Below are 23,073 nucleotides of genomic sequence, written 5' to 3'. Positions count from 1 at the left end.
ACCAACGTTAAAAAAATTATCAAAATTGGCTTAATAATTTCAAATATAATGTATTTTCCCGATTTTATCCCCTTTTTGGTACCTTTTTTATCCCCATTGAGGTAATACAATTTCATTCAAATAAATTTCTGTAACGTGGTGGGAGCTCATAATAAAATATTCGTATGTCTATTTATAGAAAAACATATCAAATTATAGAAAAACATATTTTATGAAAAAGTACCAAAAATAAACACAATTTTTATCCCTTAAAGGTTCGAATTTCCAAAAAGTACCAAACTTATATTTTTTATTTTTTGTTAGTTAAAGAATACGATTTAAAATTTGTTTCTATGTTTATTGGTTTAAAAGATACAGAGGGTGCAAAAAAAGTACCAAAATACAGTTTTTACCCGTTTTCTCCCCTAAAAGTTTCGAATTTCCAAAAAGTACGAAACACCTGTCAGCTTATTTTTTAAATGGATTAACATGCTATTTTAAGTTTTTTTGTATCTTTATTAGTTTTGAAGATATAAGGTTACCGAATTTACCCGTTTTTACCCTTTTTTACCCCCTAAACGTTCGAATTTCCAAAAATCCCTTCTTATCGGATCGTTTTGGGGAGGGAGGAACCCACAGTTAAAATTTCGTGATTCTAGCTTCAGCCGTTTGGGCTGTGCGATGATGAATCAGTCAGTCAGTCAGTCAGTCAGTAACGTTACTCTTTTATATATATAGATGATATTATTAGTCCGATTCCGTCCGTTTCATTAGTCAATCTAGTTCTCATCAATTTTGTTTATTTGCATAATGTTTTAGTCTAGTAATGCAACTCAAAGTGTTACTTACAATCAATGTAAATTGAATATATCTATGTTTATGATTTTGTTTTATTCTTTTTAATCTCTTCTTCTTTTATTCAATTATACGTGAATATTAAAATTATATACAAATGGTTAGATTATATTATTATTAATTTTCTTTATCAACATTTATTTTTCTTAATTTTCTTTTAATAAACATGTCAATATTTTGAATTTAAACATGAATCTATAAGCATTTAATTATTTTGGGAATGACAGAATTAGCAATATATAAATTAGATTAATCAGTCTAGATTTTTATTTAGGGACAATCCGTTTAAACTATAGGGTATTATGATTGTCATAGGTGTCTGATATACAGAACATCAGATGGGTGGGAACAATTGTACCCTTTGGCAGAACATCAAGCCTCATAACAACTATTTCTAATTTTTAAAAATTCATTATTTTAATCTACTTTTGGTTTTATTAATTTGGCATGAAAGAAGATTTTTATATGTAACGCGCTAGAAATTTGGGTTAAGAACCACGTAACCAAATCCCTTAGTAGCTAGCTGGGAAATTAGACCTAACATGCCTCCTGACTTATATTTCTTCAGAGATCTTTCCTTAGACATTTAGACATTACTACAAAGATCTAGCCGGCGCGTAACAATCTTTCACATGATATCAGTATTTCAGATGATCCCTTTGTTCCATTGATCCTTAAACAAGATAAACTTTAATTTTAGTAGGGAACAACGACACTTTATTTTTCCTCGATACAAACAAGTCCATCCTAATGTACATATCTAGAGCATGGAATATCTTTGTATTTCTGATGCAAAACCCACAGAAGCAACCAGCAATTAAATCACACAACATAATGGGTTCGTAACAATTCTTGTGTAACGTCTTTGAATGAAGCTGATGAAGATTCGTATAAATGTTTACACAGACTGATGAAGAAAAAAAATTGTTTGAAGTCTTATATAATTACGTAGTATGTTGGGGAAGTAAATGCCCTTATAGATTTACAATAAACCAAATCCTACTATAAAAATAATAAGTATAATAAAGTAAGCATTGGTAACACATAAAATAAAAAGTAAACTACACACAAAAAAATAAATTATCTGAACGTATCGTTTAGAAGTCAAACTGAATGCTACTAGGCGCATTTACTACGCCCCTTTAAAGTCGCATTCAAATATCCAAGATCTGAAGGCTTAGTTGGTGTTTACTACGCAATGTTCAGCTCGTAATAGACCAAGCAAACGTTTTTCTGAACGCAGCATATTAAAAACCAGACTTTCCTACTAGCGACCTGAACGTTTTGTTCAGATTTTTAAAATCAATTAAATAATTCTTCGCTGAACACTCATTTAGCATAACTGAATGCAAAATTCAGTAAACTTCTTCATAGAAACCTTAAAACATGCCGTTCAGCATAGTGGAATAGTAAAACAAAACTAAACGCATCGTTCAATAAATCTGAACGGGACGTGTTAAAAATATTTTTGGCAAAATTTTTTAAAGCGGCTACAGAAATAACGGGATTCTAATAGAAAAACAACAAATATTGACTTTGACCAAATCTCATTTGTGTGTTGATTTTTGAAGTGAGTGGTTCATATTTTATATACTGACATCCATACATTAACATTAAGCTTTGTTAGAGCAACTCAATTTCTATTGCAGGAGATACAAGGTAAGTATTTATGTGAATATTTAATAATTATTGGATATATTATTTAACTAATATAATTGTTTATTATAGAAGCGGGAATCGAGTATAGGCATCTACATCTATTAATCAAATTGGACCCTGAGCCTTTTAAGAAGTGGAACAAGACAGTGTGTATTTTAAAAAGGTGAGTTTATGGTAATTAATTTTGTTCATTATTTATTTTTAAGTTTATGTTTTTGAATTTAGTACAAATATAATTCTGGAAAACGCATTCTACAAACACCATCTAATTTTAAGGTAATTGCCGATGACATATGCAGGAATTTCCTCAAGAAAAACAGGTTTCGGTGAGTTTATAGAAATAGTTGTTTATGTAAACATTTGTGTATGAATAATGCATGTAAAATATATTTAATAAATTTTGTTAATATTAAAAAACTTTTTTATTTAATTCTCTGAACGCAGCTGGTAAAATAATAAGGTTACGTTCAGTAATGAAGAAATTGAACGCATCTGATATAAAACTAAACTCTCGTTCTGTATTGCGAAAATTAAACGAATATAGTTAAAACCTGAACGCCCGTTTACTTTTGCTCAAGCTGAACTCTATATAACTAGTAAAAAGCTGAATGCACGTTCAACGTAAAGCTGAACGTTTTATTCGGTTTTCTACTACAGTCATAATGGGTGCAAAAAACCTAAGAAATATTCAGAAAAATTAAACGTTTGTTCAGTTTTTTACTATTTATTTTTTTCTGTGTAGTGTCTACAAGCACTAAAAACACTCATTTTATTATAGGATGTTATTAGGGTTTGGGGTTTCCCGGATAATTTTATTTCCCGGGAAACGGGAATAAAAAATTTCACATCCCGGGATTCCCGGGAATTTTTTACTATTAGTAAAATAAGTAAAAAAGAAAATTACTTTATAAAATTGTGTCATTTTATTAAAAACAAAAAGAAAAACAATACATTACAATTCAATTGTATTAACATAAAACAAAAAAATTGGTTAGAATATCAATATCATTTTATTAAATATTATTTCATACAAATAATGTTATGTACATTAGACATATAACTAATTTTGGCGAAATTTTTGGCATACCACCACATGATGGCCAATGTTGTATACGTAATGAAAATAATTTTTTTAGATCATTCGGAATCAAAAACATCACGCACCAACACCAATTTCTAAAACAAACCAAACTTCTATTTCTCTGAAAAATTATATAAATTATTTCATATTTTTTTTTGCAAGTGTGAGGGATACTTCCTTTATTTAAAAATTATATTTTAAAGTATGTCCGCCGTTACTATTAAAATAAAATATATTGTGTTTCAAAATAATTGAAAATATTTCATGAAAAACTTTATTGCGTTTGGTGCGTGAAATTTTTTAACACCCGCGAAAAAAAATACCGTGGTTTTTTATATTTTTTAATGCTCTATTCGACTATGCTATGCCAATTCGCATATTTGCAAAAATTGTCAATAGTTATATCCCTAATGTACATATGTATATGTTCGTCATAGAACTATTTTTTTAAAAAATGAGTTTTCAAAATTACTGAGGCATTCAATAACCCAGCAAAAACTTTGCTTACAAATTAGCCGAAAATAAGGGGAATTTGACAATTAGACTACTTATTTTTCGGCGGAATAAGTACTTATTTTTGTTCGCGATGTCCCAAAAGTAAGCTATATTTTTTGGCCGGAAATAAGTTGTTTTGTTAGTAGAGTTAACCACTGCTTAGTTATTTTATTGTGCATCAAATAATGGTTTTCACACACTAACACAATATTATTTTGTATGTTTCTAAAAATAAACATGCAATAAAAAAAATGGGCAAATTAAAAAAAAGTAACTGATTATTTGTTTATTTTGTTTTTTTAGACTTTACTACTTAAAATGTTAAAGCATATACTTTTTATATTTTGTTTTCTGCAAAAAAAAAAATAATTGTAAATTATGTATGTTATACCATAAACACTCTTCAACATTTATGTTGAACAACATTTGTAGTCATTAATCTTAAGTCATACCTTTGGTAGATAAATTGATGCCATAAGGCAGGATGAGAATGCCACACCCAAAATGATGTTTTCTAAAATGTTTAATGACACACAAATATGTGACATTAACATTAAAATGGCTTTTAACAGTGTACTTATGTTTGTAAAATGCACTGCTATAAATATCGGTCGTTAAAATTAATTTAATTTTGAAATGTCTTAATAACATTATGTTACAGCGAAAAAACAATAGCCAAGTGACTTAGTACAGGTAATGCCTGACTGACTACTCCAAAATTATTATTATTACATGTGTTTGATTGCAGTATAAATTATATTAATGGACCTTCTCAAATTCTGAATCGAATTCTATGCAATTCGGAAAGCTATTAATCGTGTCTACAAACTTTATTTTGACGAATACTAAATACACAAACTTTTCTCTTTGGAAAGCCACACGTAACATCAAACCACCGGTAGATGGAAAAAGTCCGTTGAGAAAAGCTGGTGTTAATTAAGCAAGAAATGCTAAGGACAAAGCATTAATTTTTGCCGAGCATCTGAGTAACGTGTTCAAGACAAACCCATCCAACAATGATTTTGTACTGGATGATCCTCCTGTTTATGAGACAGAGTATGATCAAATAAGAGTGAGTCCTGAGGACGTTCGAAAGGTCATCAAGCATAACATAAATACAAAAAAATCTCCAGGTTATGACAAAATTAAACCATCCATGATTAAAAATCTTCCTAATATAGCTATAATCGTGATATCTGTACTGTTTTCTGCGATCATAAGACTATGCGTCTTCCCAACAAATTGGAAAATTGCTCAGATTTTAATGATACCTAAGCCAGGAAAAGATTTAACAATGCCATCTTCATACAGACCTATAAGTCTACTGCCCTGCTTATCAAAGTTATTTGAGAAAGTATTACAATGTAAAATTATACCATACCTAAATTATCCCAGTTCATCAATTTGGTTTTCGTGAGCAACATGGAACCATTGAGCAAGTAAATCGATTGACTGGAGAGATAAGAAAGTCTTTTGAAAATAAAAAATACTGCTGTGCTATCTTTTTGGACATCGCCCAGGCCTTTGATAGGGTATAGCATAAAATTAACAAAATTAAATGTCTACTGCCACCAAGTACCCATGGATTGCTGGAGTCATACTTATCAGATCGAGTTTTTAGAGTGCAAAATTGCGATTATGTAACAGGAAATTATGCAATTAAAGCTGGTGTTCCACATATATACTTCTGATTTGCCTGTGTGTGATAGACTTACCATATCGTCATTCGCTGATGATACGGCAATACTTAGCTCCCACTCAGATCCACAGGTAGCTTTTATGAAATTGGCCAATTATCTAGGACTTGTGGAGATATGGTTCAACAACTGGAGAATACGAGTAAATGAACTCAAGAGCAAACACATCACATTTACTCTCAGAAGGGGTGATTGTCCACCTATCACACTAAGTAATATAAACATTCCACAGACAGATACTGTTACATACCTTGGTATTCACTTGGATAGACGACTTACTTGACGTCGTCATATAGAAGCCAAAAGACTTAACATGAAGTTAAGATCCTCTAGCCTTCACTGGTTAATCAATGACCAATCAAAATTAAGCCTTGACTATAAAGTCATCCTGTATAAAAGTGTTTTAAAACCAATTTGGACATATAGAATCCAATTGTGGGGAACGGCCAGTGATTCCAGTATTGAACTTATACAGATGGCGTAATAGAAAATTCTTAGGACCATGACGGGTCCTAAGAATGTGCACCATGGTACATAAGAAATGAGAATATCCACAGGGACTTGGAAGTACCACTAGTGAAGGATGAGTTTAAGAAAGTACGTGATAAATATATACTAAACTACAGTGCCACCCGAATCCGCTTGCTCGGCATCTCACATAGACCCAAAACAAATCAAGGCTTCGTAGAGGAGATGAGGTCCATTTATCTTTAAATGCTCTCGTCGGAGAGCAATTAGTTTAAGTTTTAGTTATAAGATTTAACAACTTATTGTAAGGCCTAATGATATAGGCAGATTCAATAAATAAATATAAAGTTAAAAAAAAACTTTATTTTCACATATTTTTAAAATCTACTCATATTTGTAAAAGTTACAAGTTTAGAATGATTTTCAAACCCAAATTGGTCAACTTTAAACATAGTGCATTTGCACAACCAGAGAAAAATATATGTATGTAGTTTGATCACAGACATTTTTTAACATGATTACAAATTTATTATTTATATGATTGCGGCAACCAAAATATGCTAAAGTTACTATTCACACTACTGCTGCATTCATTTATATACATATTTTTTGTAATTATGTAAGTGTTTGTGACAAAAATGTCTATGTTGCTTTTGATTATCATTATCTTAGATGCTTTTCAAAATTTTTGTTTATTTAAATCCTGAACCTAAAAAAATTACTTTCAAATCATTGGCCCATAATCATAGTCAAACATTAAAGTCGGTTTTTTTAAAAAAAACTTTAAATTAAACACCCGCTTTATATTATTTCACAACTATAGTCAAAATTAAAGTATGTTTTAAATTGAACCGACTTTAACTGGATGCCACCTCAAATGTAGAAAATGTTTTCATACAATATGCAACAAAATATAGACAAGTGGCACCGCTGAACAGCTGACATAGAAAATTAAAACAAAAAAGGTAAACAATAAAAATAACAGGGACAACTAAAGAAAAAAGTTTTTTGTGGTGGAAAAATGGAAAAGTTAATACTAATATCATATTTAGAATATTTTGATACTAATTTTATTGATAACTGTTCAATAATTGCAAAATCTCTGCCAGATTCTTGTAACTTATTTTTTTTTTTCTTTTTGCCCAACTTTTTTACATGGCGACGAACAGCTGATGCTGTTGTTAAATGAGTTAATAACAGCTTCAGCTTGTTTTATATTTACAGTCGACTTTAACGTCAAAAATATACTTTAACTTGTCTATGGTAGACCTAAAGTCTACTCTTAAGTAAAGACGACTTTATTTCTATTAAAATATATTTTATTTCTGACTATGATTATGGACCATTGTGTTTCTTAAAGTTTCTCTTTTACTTCACCAATATTTGCTGTCATGAACAATTTTTATTTTCAAAACATTCCGTTTCACCCCAGTTACGATATTATTTTAACCTGAGCTTTATGACATATTCTACACAGACGGATAGAAGGGCATAGCTTAATCGACTAACCCCCATTAACACGAAGTCTGGTTATGCCTTAACTAATAGTTATACTAACGGTTAAAATTATTTCTATATGAAAACTGTCAGTATAACTATTAGTTAAAACATAATCAGACTTCGTGTTACTGGGGGTTAGAATTTAATAAGGATCAATCAAATATAAACTTCGTTGGGTCTCAGATGAATATTTCTCAATGTTACACACGGAATACCAAACTTATATAAACTCTCTTTCACCACTTTTGGTGATGAAGGGTGTGAAAAGTTCGAAAAATTGGACTAAAAACTTTTAGTAAAATTTTCCAACATTTTTTAATATACTCTTTTACTGTTTACTTAAATTAAATTTAACTTTTGGTCCAAAATAAAAATCCAGCTCTAAGAGAATTTGTTTAGTTTTTATTAACAAGCCTGAAACTTTTAAAACAGTCTCTGTAAAAATATCAAACACTCCTCTGCATTTTAAAAATAAGATAAGTTATTATGGGAACACATCAAAAAAATAAATATGTATAAATATATTTAAATAAAATAACAAGAATTAAATACTTACTGTGTGATCTGCTGCGACGCTTCTTGTTGCTGTTTTGACATTTAAATATACATAATCCAACCACAATTTTACCACATGCTCTGGTTTTGCTTACTCGGTTTTTGGTTGGGCTGCTGCTACTGCTGCAGCTGGATTTAGTCAAGTTGCCGGCACAAGCACGTACTTACCGAGAAATATTTAATATTAACTAATTCAACAGTATTTTCTTATTACTTCATCGTGTACTCAGTTTTGTTCAATTTATTCATTCGTTCATTTATTATTTATTATTCTTATGCTGATTTGTTTTTTTTCTCTCTCTCTTTCTTTTCCGCACTCTTGCTTCGATGAACGAAAACAAAAAATACAACTATAAGAACAACAAATACAATAAATGAAACAATAAAAGGTATCATTGATGCATCGAAGAGGCGACGAACTGGCACTTACTTCATTTGGTCGTCATACATATAGCGGTGATCACAGATACTCGTTAGAGTTTGAAGAACCAAGCGATTGAAAACGTTTAATCCAATACGCCAACGAACGTGACAAGTGTATTTATGAGTGTAAAGATTCATCACATCCGCCTTTAGTGTTGTTAGTCTACTTAACTGTAATTGGTAAGTTTCCTTTGGATAACATACACTCATACATACATGTACATTAGGGTGTCACTTTTTGGATTATCGATTTGAAAATTTGTCTCCGTCATCTAGAACCATATGTTGAATTTCAGTGTTGAGCAAAAATCCAATAATCAATATACTGCTAGTATATCAAACCAAAATATTTATTGTAGCCGCACTTAATCTTTCATTCCTGCATACATATACATATACGTAGGTATTAGTGTGTTTGTATACATGTGGTCGTATTATTGTCCACAATCAATCATGTTGATATGTTGCCAACGTATCACACCTACTTTTCATTATGTTCATCATCGTCACATTCTCAACGTTCTCGTACTCCTTTCTAAATATTTCAAGTTAAAACGGAAATAAAAACAGTCCACTGTTGTGATTTCACTTCAAGATTATACGGTACGTGTATTTTACTGATGGACCTAAATGACAAGTGCTTTCACATAGCTACAAGGGAAGACTGAAAACTTATTGCAAAGCAATAAGTAACACATATGTTATGTTCATGTGTTTACGCAGTTTAGTCAAAATAATGTAAAATTCTGCAGGTTTGTTAGTAAAAAGTTAAAATTTTTTTAGAATTACGTTTTTTTGTATAATTTTGGGGATTTAAAATTTGGGGATACTACAAAATTTATTGGGAATTCATTTTTTTTAACTTAGTTTTTCTGAAATTTATTGAAACGATATTTGGAATATAATTTATGCAACAAATTAAAATATTTTGTTTTGGAAATGTTTGTGATTCTTATTTCTGCATTGTCTTCCCATTAATTTTAAAATTAAAGAACTTCTCAGTTTGCCCTCCTAATTTCTTCTTCTGCCTTTCCTTCATTTTTGACATGTAGTGGTTCAGTGCATGAACTACTGTTTAAATAGTATATTATGCGATCGGATACATGAAATCAGTGCTAGTAACGCAGGCACCCACCCTGCTTGCATTACGTTTATTTTTTTTCTGTTTCCCCATCAAATTATAAATTAATTTTTGGGAAATTCCTATGGAAAATCTGACACAAATTTTTTGATGTATCATCATGTTCAAGCATTTGCTGAGTGACTGGCTGATGGAGACTATAATGAAGTGTTGAAGATGTTTGACTTGACATGTGGACAAAAGAATGTATCACGAAAGTAAGCTAGCCATGGTAGCCCTTCCCAAAAATGAATGATGATATTTGTAATTTAACTATAAGCTTAACATAGGGCTGCTTTGATTTTACTTTACTTTTTTTATGTATTGTAAAAATTATTTACATTTATTTGAATTAAAGACAGAAACAGCTTTAATTGTACAAAATATTTTATACTTATAATAAAAAAAAATTACAAGTCGTATTTTTGTTACAGCAAACTTCATTAAAAAATGTATGAAGAGATTTTTTAAAATTTTTATATAACAAAATTTAATTATTGCGTATACTTTATATTTTCTTGACTTAAATATTCCTCATAAGCATTAAGTTCTATCAACCATGTAGCTATGTAAAATTGCATACTTTAAGGATGAAATACATATAATGTATGTGGTACACGTGTACGTATACTTATTATTTAATTACACAATGTATATAGGAAAAAACATGAACAAAATTCACGATTAATCAACCGCTGCATCAGTTTTTCTCATATGTGTTTAGTATTATTGAAAAGAAAATTTTTTCTAGATTAAGAATATGTATGTGATAATGTTGTCACCTCTGAAAGAAAATTATTGAAAAAACTGTGAACAAATAAACCAATTGTTTTAAATATTTTTTTTATAATTTCTGAAAATAAATACATTTTATATATTGTTATTACTTGCTATAGTTCTCGTGTACCTTTATCATTTAACTTCATAGATAAAACTATGTTAAAATATTTTAATACTTGCAATAGACAAGTTTTTCTTGCCAATTTATTTATTCAGAAAGAAGCAAAATTTTGTTTTATTTCGATGCATACTAGTGTTGCCAAATTGTATACATACTGGACATAAAAATTTTAAAGAACAGTTGATTTTAATCTATCATTATATAAGAAGAGTAATTCCCATTAACACGAAGTCTGGTTATGCCTTAACTAAAACTGTCGGTTAAAATTATTTTTGTATGAAAACTGTCAGTATAACTATTAGTTAAAACACAACCAGTACCGCAATTCTGTAACTTTTTATACTTTCCTACCGATGTCGTTAAGTAACGAAAACTATCGGTTGCTTTAACGAATTTAATATTCACTATTTGTAGTTAACGATATTTCAATATTTTTAAAATTAAAAAATCATAAAAATATTTACTATTTTTTCGTGTTTGCAGATAAATTCGTAGTCGTGTGAATAAATAATCGCATTTATATATAAAAATCAAGAATCAGCTCACCCAAATATGTTCGCGAAACCTACTGAAAACAAAAGAACAAGAGTTTTTTTTCTAAAATCAGCTCACCCATATATGTTCGCGAAACCTACTGAAAACAAAAGAACAAGAGTTTTTTTTCTAAAAATAAAAGTGTAATACATATGTCTATACCACCACAAGTGATCATTAATTCAGAATTTAGATATGTGTTGTTATAAGGACAGTCGACAAATTCAGATGAATTTCCTTCTTAGAATACTGTCTTAAAAACAATTTTATAACCAGAAATGTGTTAATTATGGATATTATGCCCCAAATAAAAGTTGCTCTTAAAATTCAAATATTATTTTCTAAAATTAATCATATTGTCCTAATATTTCACAGTGGTTTGTATTGCTTTTCAAAATAAATATTGTTTTTTATTGATTTTCAAGCTAAAAAAGTCCTAAAATAATACTACTATGTATACTATGTTTATTGTGTTATCGTAACCAGCCAGCAGAGACCTGCGCTGAATGCCTAAGAGTCGGTTAAGCCGAGCCGCCGAGACGAGATATGTTAGGACATTATGACTGATAAGAGACCTAGTGAATTGACCAAATATATGTCCAAATTTATCTTAAAAATATAATTAAAGCATATTAATTTTTATATTAAAAACTTAAATCAAAAAACAACTTATTTCGCATATTTATGTTACAAAACTAACTCCGAAAACAATTATCGTTATGGCTTAACTAGAACATTTTATTTGTCGTTAACCTACCGACAAATTTCGTTATCTACCGACTATTTGTAACGAAAATAACCGGTAAAATTTAATTCGGAATATCTCTTAACGATAAATATTGTTAACTAACGAATTTTGATTACTTAACGACAAAATTTTGTCGTTAAAAAGTTACAGAATTGCGGCACAGACTTCGTTAAAGAGTTCTTGTCCACAGTTGTTTTTCAATCGATGTCAAATTTTAAAAAAAACAACATATCTAATGATGTTTGTATCGCCCAAAAGTAATGGACCTTATGGAACAATAGACTCAGAAAGTGATTCAGAAATGCATCTGCTGACTTTTTGTCCAAGTAAAATTTGTGATTTTTTGACTTTACCTATATACTCATCTACGATTGGCTTATACAACATTTTGCAATCGGAACATTAATTAGAAGATTCAGATTTATTACCAGTTTTTTGAGACTGACCCCAGATTGAGGCTCTAACCTTCGAAAACAGTGAAAAACTACGAAACTTTTACGTCTACATTAGACTAGGCTACAACATAAGACTTTAACGCCATTTATAAACAGATGTTTGTGGAGAATTAATCTGTAAAAATAATACACATGGAAAAATGGATTTAGATTAGATGGGCACTATCGATCCATGATTTTACCTAGCCCCCATACAAATGTTCTTCCGGAATACTATTTGAGCAGTCATAACTACTTCGAACTTTTGCAAAAATTAGTTCTAAGTACTTTGAAATTATATTGTAAAGTATCGCGAAAATCGGGTAAAAGTTATCCCTAGTTCTCATACAAGGTCCCTTTGAGTTATCATTATTAATATCGCGATGAAATTGGATAAACAAGTTTTATATGAACATAAATCGTTCTACCAACTTTTGTGAGGATCGGTCCATAATAAATATGTGGATAACTCAAGCGACGTTTTTCCACTTTGTTATACCTTCTGAAAAATAAGATTTGTCGAGTTCATCAAAATAGGTATTTGTTTGTGAGATGACTTCATCATTGGAATCAATTCTCCCATTTCCCGAGAAAAAACTCGGGACTAAATCCGGAGAATAGGAATGATGAAGAAGTAATTCCAAACCTAATTCATGTATTTTTGTTTTTTTTCCAATTCCCAATATTCGCCATTGATTGTTTTACCCCTTTGAAGTCAATGTGGATTATACCACATGCATCCCAAAAAAAGGTCACCATGACTTTATTGGTTAACGAACCCAACTTTGCCATCCTTGGCACTGATTCACCCCAAAAAACCTACTGATTTGACTGTCTGTTTGTATTGTGATGGATCCATGTTTCGTTCACGATTGGGAAACGGTCCAAACACTCTGGCGAAATTGTCGCACGATTGAGTTTGTGGTCTATTGTGCGAAAACACGATACCCATCTTGCGAAAAACTGTTCATTCAAAATTGGAGCCATGTGAAATACCTATGGCTTCCACAATCACACGTACTTTAAATCTCCAATCGGTCAACAACATATCATGATTTTTTTAAATTGTTTCGGGTGCAGATATCTCAACTGGGCATCAGGAACGTTCGTCCTCTTCCGTGTTTATAAGGCCACAACGAAATTCAATAATCCACTTTTTTACCAATGACATTGATAGTGTAGAGTTTCCATAGTATTTATCAAGCTTTGCCTTGACACAAAATAATGCTTAATGAGCAGACGAAATTCCATTTTATAGTCTGCTATCAATAGTTGCCATAGTCTCCTATCAATAGTTGTCAAACACAAACTAAATGACGCATCAAATTTTAACAGAAGTCTACTGACTGATGCCTGTTGATGGGAGAAGTTAAGAGGCGAGAAATTAAAAATTACATTCTTATTGACCCGCCATAGCAAAAGTGTAAACATAATTTATTAAAATTCGCTAATTTATAAATTATTTGCCAGATAAGTGATATGAAAATATATGGGGATTTACCCATATTTGGTTTACTTTTTTTTTGTGAAATAAAAAAAGGTCTGAAAGGTTTATCAACCCTGTTCAACTATATGTTTAAAGTTATTTCTGTAATGACATTAAATTTAACAGATTTATTACCTTTAATTTATTAACTGGCTGCACTAAGCTGCACTTTACCATTCGAATTTTAATTTCCTCGCTCAGATAAGTAATGTGTGCAGCAAAACTGCGTTGATTGTCAAAGAAATGTAAACCAAGCAATTTCCAAACAGTACAATTAAGCGAGTATGTTTCTAATTGATGATTTGCTCTAGAATTTTCCGTAGGCCACAACTAGGGATGCCAGCCTGGCTGGACTTGGCTGGATTGTCCAGCTTTTTTGATGCCTGTCCAGTTTCAAGCTAAAATTTCATTTGCCCAGCTAAATTTAAATTTTTTACAATAATATCTATATTATTTATTACTTCAAATTTATTTACTACTAATTAGTAGACAGTAATAACTTATGCAAAAAAGTGTATGTATTTTTTGCAGAAAGAAAAAAATAAATACCAAAATGTTTTATGGGAATACGTGTCGTGTGGAATTTCTGTTAATGATGTCAATGAAGAAGAATGTAAAAGTTAAGGATTTTCAGAAATATTTATATTTTATGCAAAACATAATGCAGGAATTTACAGCTTTTGAGAATAACTCGTGTACAGTTGCTCGATATAATGACCGTACTTTTGTACTGGCTATTTATGAGGCTATTTATAAGCCGCAAAAGTAGAATAAATGACAAATTTTTTGGCTCCAAAGTTAACAGCATTTTGAAAAAAATTTCGCCTAATGAACAAAAAACTTTTAAGATTTTTTTAAAAAAAGCATTTTTAAATTTTACCTTGAAATATCTGAAGAAATAGAAAACGACAAAATATACATACATTGATTACTGCAGCATTCGTGAAGTTTATAAATAAATACCAAGATATTTGTCAAATGATATGGTCCTATTTTTTTACCAAAGTTGAAACGAATGAATTCGAGAATTTAAGAAAAGCTGCATGTTTCGTATTTTCAATACCAGTAAGCAAAGCTTTTTGTGAAAGATTTTTTCTATTTTAAACAATCCTTATACTAAAGAAAGAAACCGAATGTAATTCGACCTGAAATATTAATACGAAAAAATTTATAGGAATTTTGTAAAAATTTTCAAAATGGTTTCCAAACCTCTAGGTTTGGAATTGGCCAAAATGCGTAAGCTCAAAAACGAAATAAAGTCGCAGTGTTTTTAGTATTTAATAATATAAATATGTATACGACGGACTTAACCGAACAAATTTAAGTTTAGTTAAATAAATTTTAAGGAATGAAATGTAGACCCAAAGATTTTGAAACACCCTCAAAATTTTTAATTAATTTGAAAAAAACTGTTTTACGATAGGTCGTAGTACTTTAGTACCTCTAACTCACACATTTTTAGACCGAAAAATTGTAAAGAGTTATGGAAAGGCAAAGAATTAAGCTTTCACAAAATGTATACATAAAATGTATTTTCTATTAAAAACTATTTTTTTGTACAATGTTATAAACAAATTTGTAATTTGTAAACGAGACATTACTTTTTAAAATCGGTTTAAATTTGCTAAAGTTTGTAAACTTTTTCGAAAAAGTTCGAAAAAATTTACTTGTAAATTAAAAGCTACAATTATTTTACTAAAAAACGTATTAATGAAAAGTTGAATAAAACCACGTTTTGTTAAGAACTAAATTTTCTTTATACATTGCTATAAATTTGCATAAGCTCTCATAGCAAAATAAGCAATGAAAAGCCACTTAAAATAAAAAAGTTGATGAATTTTGTTTTGTTTAGATATTCTTAACAAAAACAATACTTATATCTTACAAATATATCAAAAAATGCACGACATTTTAAAGCGTAATCAATTTTCTTTCTAAACCCGTTAAAAAATTAAAATCAGACAAAAACTGACTGGTCGATAAGTTGACGAACATCACTTAAAACGGTTTTTTAGAAAAACTTCTGAAATTGAGAGTGTTCTGAAATTTTCTGACACAATTTGTAATGCACCTATAACCCACGCTTTGTCGTTTTCCATATTTTTTCTTACTGTAGCACTGTGTAATACATTTGATTAAACAAAACCAAAATTAACATTTTCTCAGTAATTTTTGTAACGTCCAGTTTTTTTTGGATTTGTCCAGCTTTTTAGACCCCAATGTCCAGCTTTTTGCAAATCTGAATCTGGCAACCCTAGCCACAACCCATGCTTTGTTAAAAGTATGAATGTTCTTGAAAAATTTCACTACAAATACAACTGACTTTCAAGAGCCAATGTTCATCAAAAAAATGTAGAAGAAATAGAAAATGCTTTAAAACTCTTTAACATAAATTTGTTAATTTAAGTACAATTCAAGTTATATCTAGATAACTTGAATAGAAATATTAGTAGGATTTTTTCGTCCCAGTTATGTATTTTATTTGGATAAATTCATTGCAATTTATTGTTAGGGGATAAGCTAGTTCCTATGCACATTTCACAAACATTATATTTACCACAAATCATAACCACAATGTTGCAAATTCAAACACATCAACACAAAATTCAAAGCTGCACATTAGCTTTACACCCTATCAATTGAACTTTTAGCAAAGATAAGCTTACGAAATGGAAGACGATGCTATCAACTATGTGTTTTGTATTATAAAACATCCCTAACTTTATATTTTCATCTCTAACTATAAAACTCCTACGAATATTTTCATTTCCGTTCTATGCCAAAATTTGTTTTGATGTATTATTATCTTTGAAAGAATATATTTAAAAACGAAGGAAAAATATAGCAAATAGTACAACTACCCGTTCATACATATATTTTTAAATATTCCTTTGAAAATATACCCTTTGGTCATTTAAATCCAAACTAATAACAATTATTTTCATCCTTCTCTGCCCAAAATCAAAATATCTTTACATTTTTTCCTATTCCTTTGTATAATTGTTTATGGTTTGTATGTGTTCAAGTGCTGTAAGTGTTTGTGTATCTGTATCTGTGTTGACGTTGATGTTACATGTCGATACTGCTGAGATATGTACATCTGTATCTATGGCATTAGAGATGCTGTAGATGTTGATTGTATTGACTGAATTCTGAAATTTGGTCATAACAAATTAGACAAACTTCATATAAACATGATGATATTTTGTTTTCTTTCATTTTTGTTATTTTTATGTGTGTGTAAGTGTCTGTAACATGAAGCTATATGCAACATTTATGTGCTAAAATAAATTAAAACCTGCAAAAAAAATTGTAAAGAAAAAAAATGATTCACTCTTACCTACTCATAGTTCACATACTTAACAATTTCAATTTATCTGTTGGTTAAAAATTTTCTATCTCGGAAAAAAAGGCATTCATAGACAGACAAAGACATTTAGATACATATTCAAGACATTTTTTCCAAGGCAATAACTATTACAGATTTGTTTATTTAGCTGATTTCAGATTGTGCAATGAAATTGTTCTCCCATTCTGCCAAAAATTATAGTGCTTCAACGAGATTAACTGATGCTGAAATTTAGTAATTACTTTCTTATAATAAAATTAATATTCTTCAGATTTTCCCATTTATATATTTATCAAAACCAGGATCGCCTGGTGGTCGAAATTCGACCACTTTTATGGAAAGATATCATTAAATATTTTTTTATATTGTGCACATCTACACCATTTCCAATTGTATTTCAGAAGTTTCAAATTGTATTTCAGAAATTTCCAATTGAATTTCAGAAATTTCTAATTATATTTCAGAAAATTCCAATTCAATTTCAGAAATTTCCATTTATATTTCAGAAATTTCCATTTATATTTCAGAAATTTCCAATTATATTTCAGAAATTTCTAATTATATTTCAGAATTTTCTAATTATATTTCAGAATATTCCAATTATATTTCAGAACTTTCTAATTGTATTTCAGAATTTTCTAATTGTATTTCAGAATTTTCCAATTGTATTTCAGAAATTTCCATTTGTATTTCAGAATTTTTAATTTATATTTAAAATGATTCTAATTGTATTTCAGAATTTTCCAATTTTATTTCAGAATTTTCTATTTGTATTTCAGAAATATTCATTGGTATTGCTATTAGAATTTTCTGAAATACAAATGGATATTTCTGAAATACAATTGGAAAATTCTGAAATACAATTGGAAACTTTTTAAGTACAAAATAAAAATTCTGAAATACAAATGGAAATTTCTGAAATACAATTGGAAAATTCTGAAATACAATTGGAAATTTCTGAAATGCAATTAGAAATTTCTGAAATATAAATGGAAAATTCTGAAATATAATTGGAAATTTCTGAAATTCAATTAGAAATTTCTGAAATATAATTGGAAATTTCTGAAATTGAATTGGAATTTTCTGAAATATAATTAGAAATTTCTGAAATTCAATTGGAAATTTCTGAAATACAATTAGAAACTTCTGAAATACAATTGGAAATGGTGTAGAGAAAAAACCTTTTAAACCATATATATTTTATCAATATTGGTGGACATACTTAAAAGTGTACCACAAAAAAGAAACGTGTGGCCTATTTATATATAAGATGATATAAAAAATGTATAATTATTTGCAATTGAAAAATATCTATATATCTAAAAATTAAATGGTTCATGTATGTAATGTCATCACTTGAGAACGGCTGGAGCGATTGGGCTGATTTTTTTTATTCGATTCGACATTTTCAGGAGATGGTTTGTAAAGAAAAAAATTCAAAAATTCCAGCTAAAACTCGGAATTTCTTTTTTTGTGAGTCCAGTCAACTGTAATAAAAAAGCTCCCTAAAGTATGCAGTACAAATTTAGATATTTTATTTGCAAATAAATAAGAACAGGCTGGTGTGCGTGGTTTGGAGAAACTTGAAAAAATAACATTAGTAAATGCTACCGGGCGAAGCCGGGGCGATCAACTAGTTTTAAATATTTTTCGGATTCCTCAGCTCCAGAATTAACAAAATTAATCATATTTTATTATGTATCAATTGTTGGTCTAACAGTTCATATTAGTTGTTTAATAAGACAATAATTAAATAAAATATCAAACAAACGAACAATTTTAAACATTTATCCAGATTTTAATTCAGCAGCCCTTTCAAACAAAGATATTTGTACAGTGGTGTTATTAGCCACTACTTCAATAATATTTTGACTTTTGACCTTTAGTATTTCAAAAGTTTTTACCACAACTTCTTAAAGAGGGCATCTTTGTTAAATAACAACTCTTAAAACAAAAACTTTGTAAATAAATGCACAAAAAACAAACCGTTCTACAGCCCATATTATACAATACAATTTAAAGAAATGAAATCCGATGACATATTCAAATACACCTCAAGATATAAGACTCCAAAAAAGGAAATATACATAGATATACACTTTCAAGTAAATCAACAGCCTTCATTTAAGGACTTATATACACAGAAAAATCTATTTCTTAAACCGTTTCAATTCAAATATTTGTCACATATTGAACTGGTTTCAATTATTTCATAATTAAATCAAGTATTCATTTGCTCAAAAACAAAATTTCTTGATATTTTCTATTGAATTTTGAGTTTTGAATTTGATTATTTTGACAATTGAATATACAATTTTCGTTATTGGTTGAATTTCAAATACAAAAATTATTGAATAGATAATTTTCGTAATTGAAAACATATTTTTGTACTTTTTTGTGTTACAATTACGAAAATTATCTATTCAATAATTTTTGTATTTGAAATTCAACCAATAACGAAAATTGTATATTCAATTGTCAAAATAATCAAATTCAAAACTCAAAATTCAATAGAAAATATCATGATGTAATAAGTAACGTGAGAGCGTTTCGACAACAAACACAATATTTCTTGTTGACAAGAGCATGGGTTTTGTCAAAATTAAATTTTTCGAATAAAAAATAAACAAATTTTATTTTTGCATATTAACTAAAAAACGGCCCTTAAATTTAAATTATTTTTGAAAAAGAACAACGGTTTAAATTTCATTATATGAAATCTTTTTATTCACATTTTCATTCATGTTTTTTGATTTAAAATTTTTTTTCTTTGAAAATAAAATTTATTATTTTTTCAAAATAAATTCAACCGCACATTTACACTGGCATACAATTATGCTCATTATTTACAAGTCCACACAAATGCTCACACATAGATAAACATTCAACTTCACCATGTTTAAACTAATTTCTTATATATGGCTGTGTTACTTGTATTTACAGTTCAGTTCCTCATGTGGAAATACTTGATGAATATGGTTCAACTATACCGGAGAAATATTATAGGGCTGGCAGTACCATTGAACTACAATGTGTCATATTGAAAAGTCCTCAACCACCATCGTATATACGTATGTAACTTGGTGTCATAGTTTAGTAAGCGCGTAACTAAACTATGACACCAATCGCGGTGTCATTAGGTAAGTACAAATATACTCACGTTCTCACAATCGCAATAACATTACCTAACCCGCACTTTACTGCGGCTACAATTACTGAATATATGTATGTACAGTGAACTGAACACATACACAAATACTTTATACTTACGCACCTTTATACATTCACATTTCGGAATACATACATACATATATAGTAAAGAGTAATATTGTTAAGATGTATGAGATAGAGAAACTACACCATCAATACACCTGTCAAAATGGCAAATTAAGTTTAAAATTTAAAATGGCTTAATCCTCCGAAAAATTGTCAACACAGTAATACACAAATACATAGATAGATACATGCAACTGCATTTGAACACATTCACATATTGACACAAAAAGTAAAATACGAGTTTGTATTAGAAATAGAAATAGAAATAGTATTTACAAAAATGAATCAAATGAATCCACACACACAAAAACTTTAACTAAGATGACACGTTTGTATTAAATGTAGAAACGAGAACAATATGAAGAGATGATTCATGAATATAAGAGATGCTGACATGCATTAAGTTGATTGATTTGCAAGTTATTATTTTTGGTTACATAATGTTTAATAACTAAGTGAGAACAAATTACAGAAATACATACAAGTGATTAAAAATTAAGACCGCATTCAAAAGATACGCCATCTATTGTAAATCCCGTATAAAATGAAGAATTCGAATAATAGATTTTAATTAATTCGAATATTTTGACTGCATATGTGAAATTAATCAAATTAGTCGAATAATTAATTTAATTTTTATAAAGTAGAGTCGTATATAAAACTGTTTATATTCGACTATGCCGAATCTTATTTACCAACCACCAATATAATACTGGCACCGAATGTTCTGCATTTTATATAAAACATATATCTAGTTCACCTGATTTTATTGTTTTATATTTTCTATTACTAGAAAATTTCAGTAATAAATTTTACCTTGCTAGATTCATATATTTAATTAAATGTTACCGGGACACTGTGGTTCCAAATCAAAATCTAGGTGGACAAAATTACTTGGCGCTCTTTTTATATAGAATTGGTATCTCCGATTCCAAAAAAAATTTTTAAAAGATTAATATAAACTTTTTTTCAAGTTACATATAAAAATCATTAATAAAAAATTAAAAAAAAAATAAGTTTTCATGTGTTTCTGAAACTAGATTTTTAAAAAGATCCGTATTTACTATATTTCAAGTTATAGTAGGGTCTAGATATATACAAATCATTAATAAATAAAGAAATATTTCTAAAAATGAAATTCCGTAAAAATTAAAAAAAAAATTATTTCGGCGGGTGCCGAAGTTTCTTTAAATGATGTGAATAGTCATTGGACGGGCTTCGACGGTCTTTTTTTTTTGCAAGCTATATAACATTCTTAGTTTATTTATTGCTGTTATTTCGGAAATGGTATTTTATTCTTATTTTATCCTGAATTAAATTATTAATAAAATTAACAAAAATTAAAAATAAGTTGACAAAGTTGGTATTTAATACTTAAAACTTTATGGATTTCAATAAATTTGGTGGTAACGATAGTTGAGCTAAATAGGTATTTTTGGATTAACGGTACCTAAGAGGTAATGGTAGTAAACCTTGATTTTAATCCAAAACTTTTTGACAATTCAATCTATTTTTAAATACATAAGTTAGCTATTAGTAATTTTTGCATTTTTTTTTCTTTTGCACTTCAAACTTGTTCTCATTTTCTATAAAGTTTTACAATACATACATATATATTTGAAAATCTTTTTACCACATTTCATGATTGGTTTTTCTGTCTTCTTTTTGCAGGTGAGTTACCGGCAGCTGTGCAACATAATAATGCTACAGCTGTTATTACACTATAACTATAAGACAATTTATACAATTGTATTGGATTTACGTAACAGCTGTTGTGAACTATGTAATGCCGTGACATAAGCAGCAATGTCGGTGCGCTGGCATAAAAATAATAAAATATGTAATAAGCTAAAGGAAGAAGTAAAATAAAATCCACTTTTCTTTGATTAACAACAGTCAAGAGCCAACTAACACCACCAGTAACTCAGCCATATATAAACAGTGGCAAATCCAGCCAAAGGATCAAGTTCTGTTTTGCTTGGAATTACCCCAAGACCACTTTCTGTGGCCCAGTTGTCGATCAACCTTAAAGCAGTGAACATAATATCACTAATCACATTCGGAAACAATACTGATACAAGCTTCATCACATCGACGGCATAAGCGACAACTTTTATCCCTTTTCTGTCTAGATAAATGGGAATCGAGTTAATAGCGATAAACCATAATAGTGGAGAGATTACCCCACATACGATCACATTTATACACTGTGACAGACGCATATAAAAGTTTTTTTTTTTTTTCATCATTTATTTATTGTATCTTCTTTATTTAATGAACTAACAATAAGTGGTTCAAATCTTATATCTAATATTATTATTTAATTAGTCCAGCCAGTGCCGGACGAAAAAATTTTGTGTTCATGGTTGTTTTGGTTAAATTGGCATTCTTCCTTCTAGATTAGGTCTGCTGTGTCCCTCCTTCTTAATCGAGTGTGGCCACGGTTATCTAATATGTTGCGGGCCAGCGGGTTTGGGTGAACTTCAAGTTTTTTTTAAATATTTTTGTACGTT

At 29.2% G+C, this 23,073-nt stretch overlaps 1 pseudogene; it reads left to right on the top strand.

Annotated features, from left to right (window-relative positions):
- LOC135958508 (uncharacterized) overlaps positions 1–22,598 on the top strand; it is a 54,677-nt pseudogene extending 32,079 nt beyond the window's left edge.
- Positions 22,599–23,073: the final 475 nt, after the last annotated feature.

The sequence above is a fragment of the Calliphora vicina genome, chromosome 4 (genome assembly GCF_958450345.1).
Source record: "Calliphora vicina chromosome 4, idCalVici1.1, whole genome shotgun sequence".
NCBI lineage: Eukaryota > Metazoa > Arthropoda > Insecta > Diptera > Calliphoridae > Calliphora > Calliphora vicina.
This window is presented reverse-complemented; position numbering and strand designations above follow the sequence as displayed.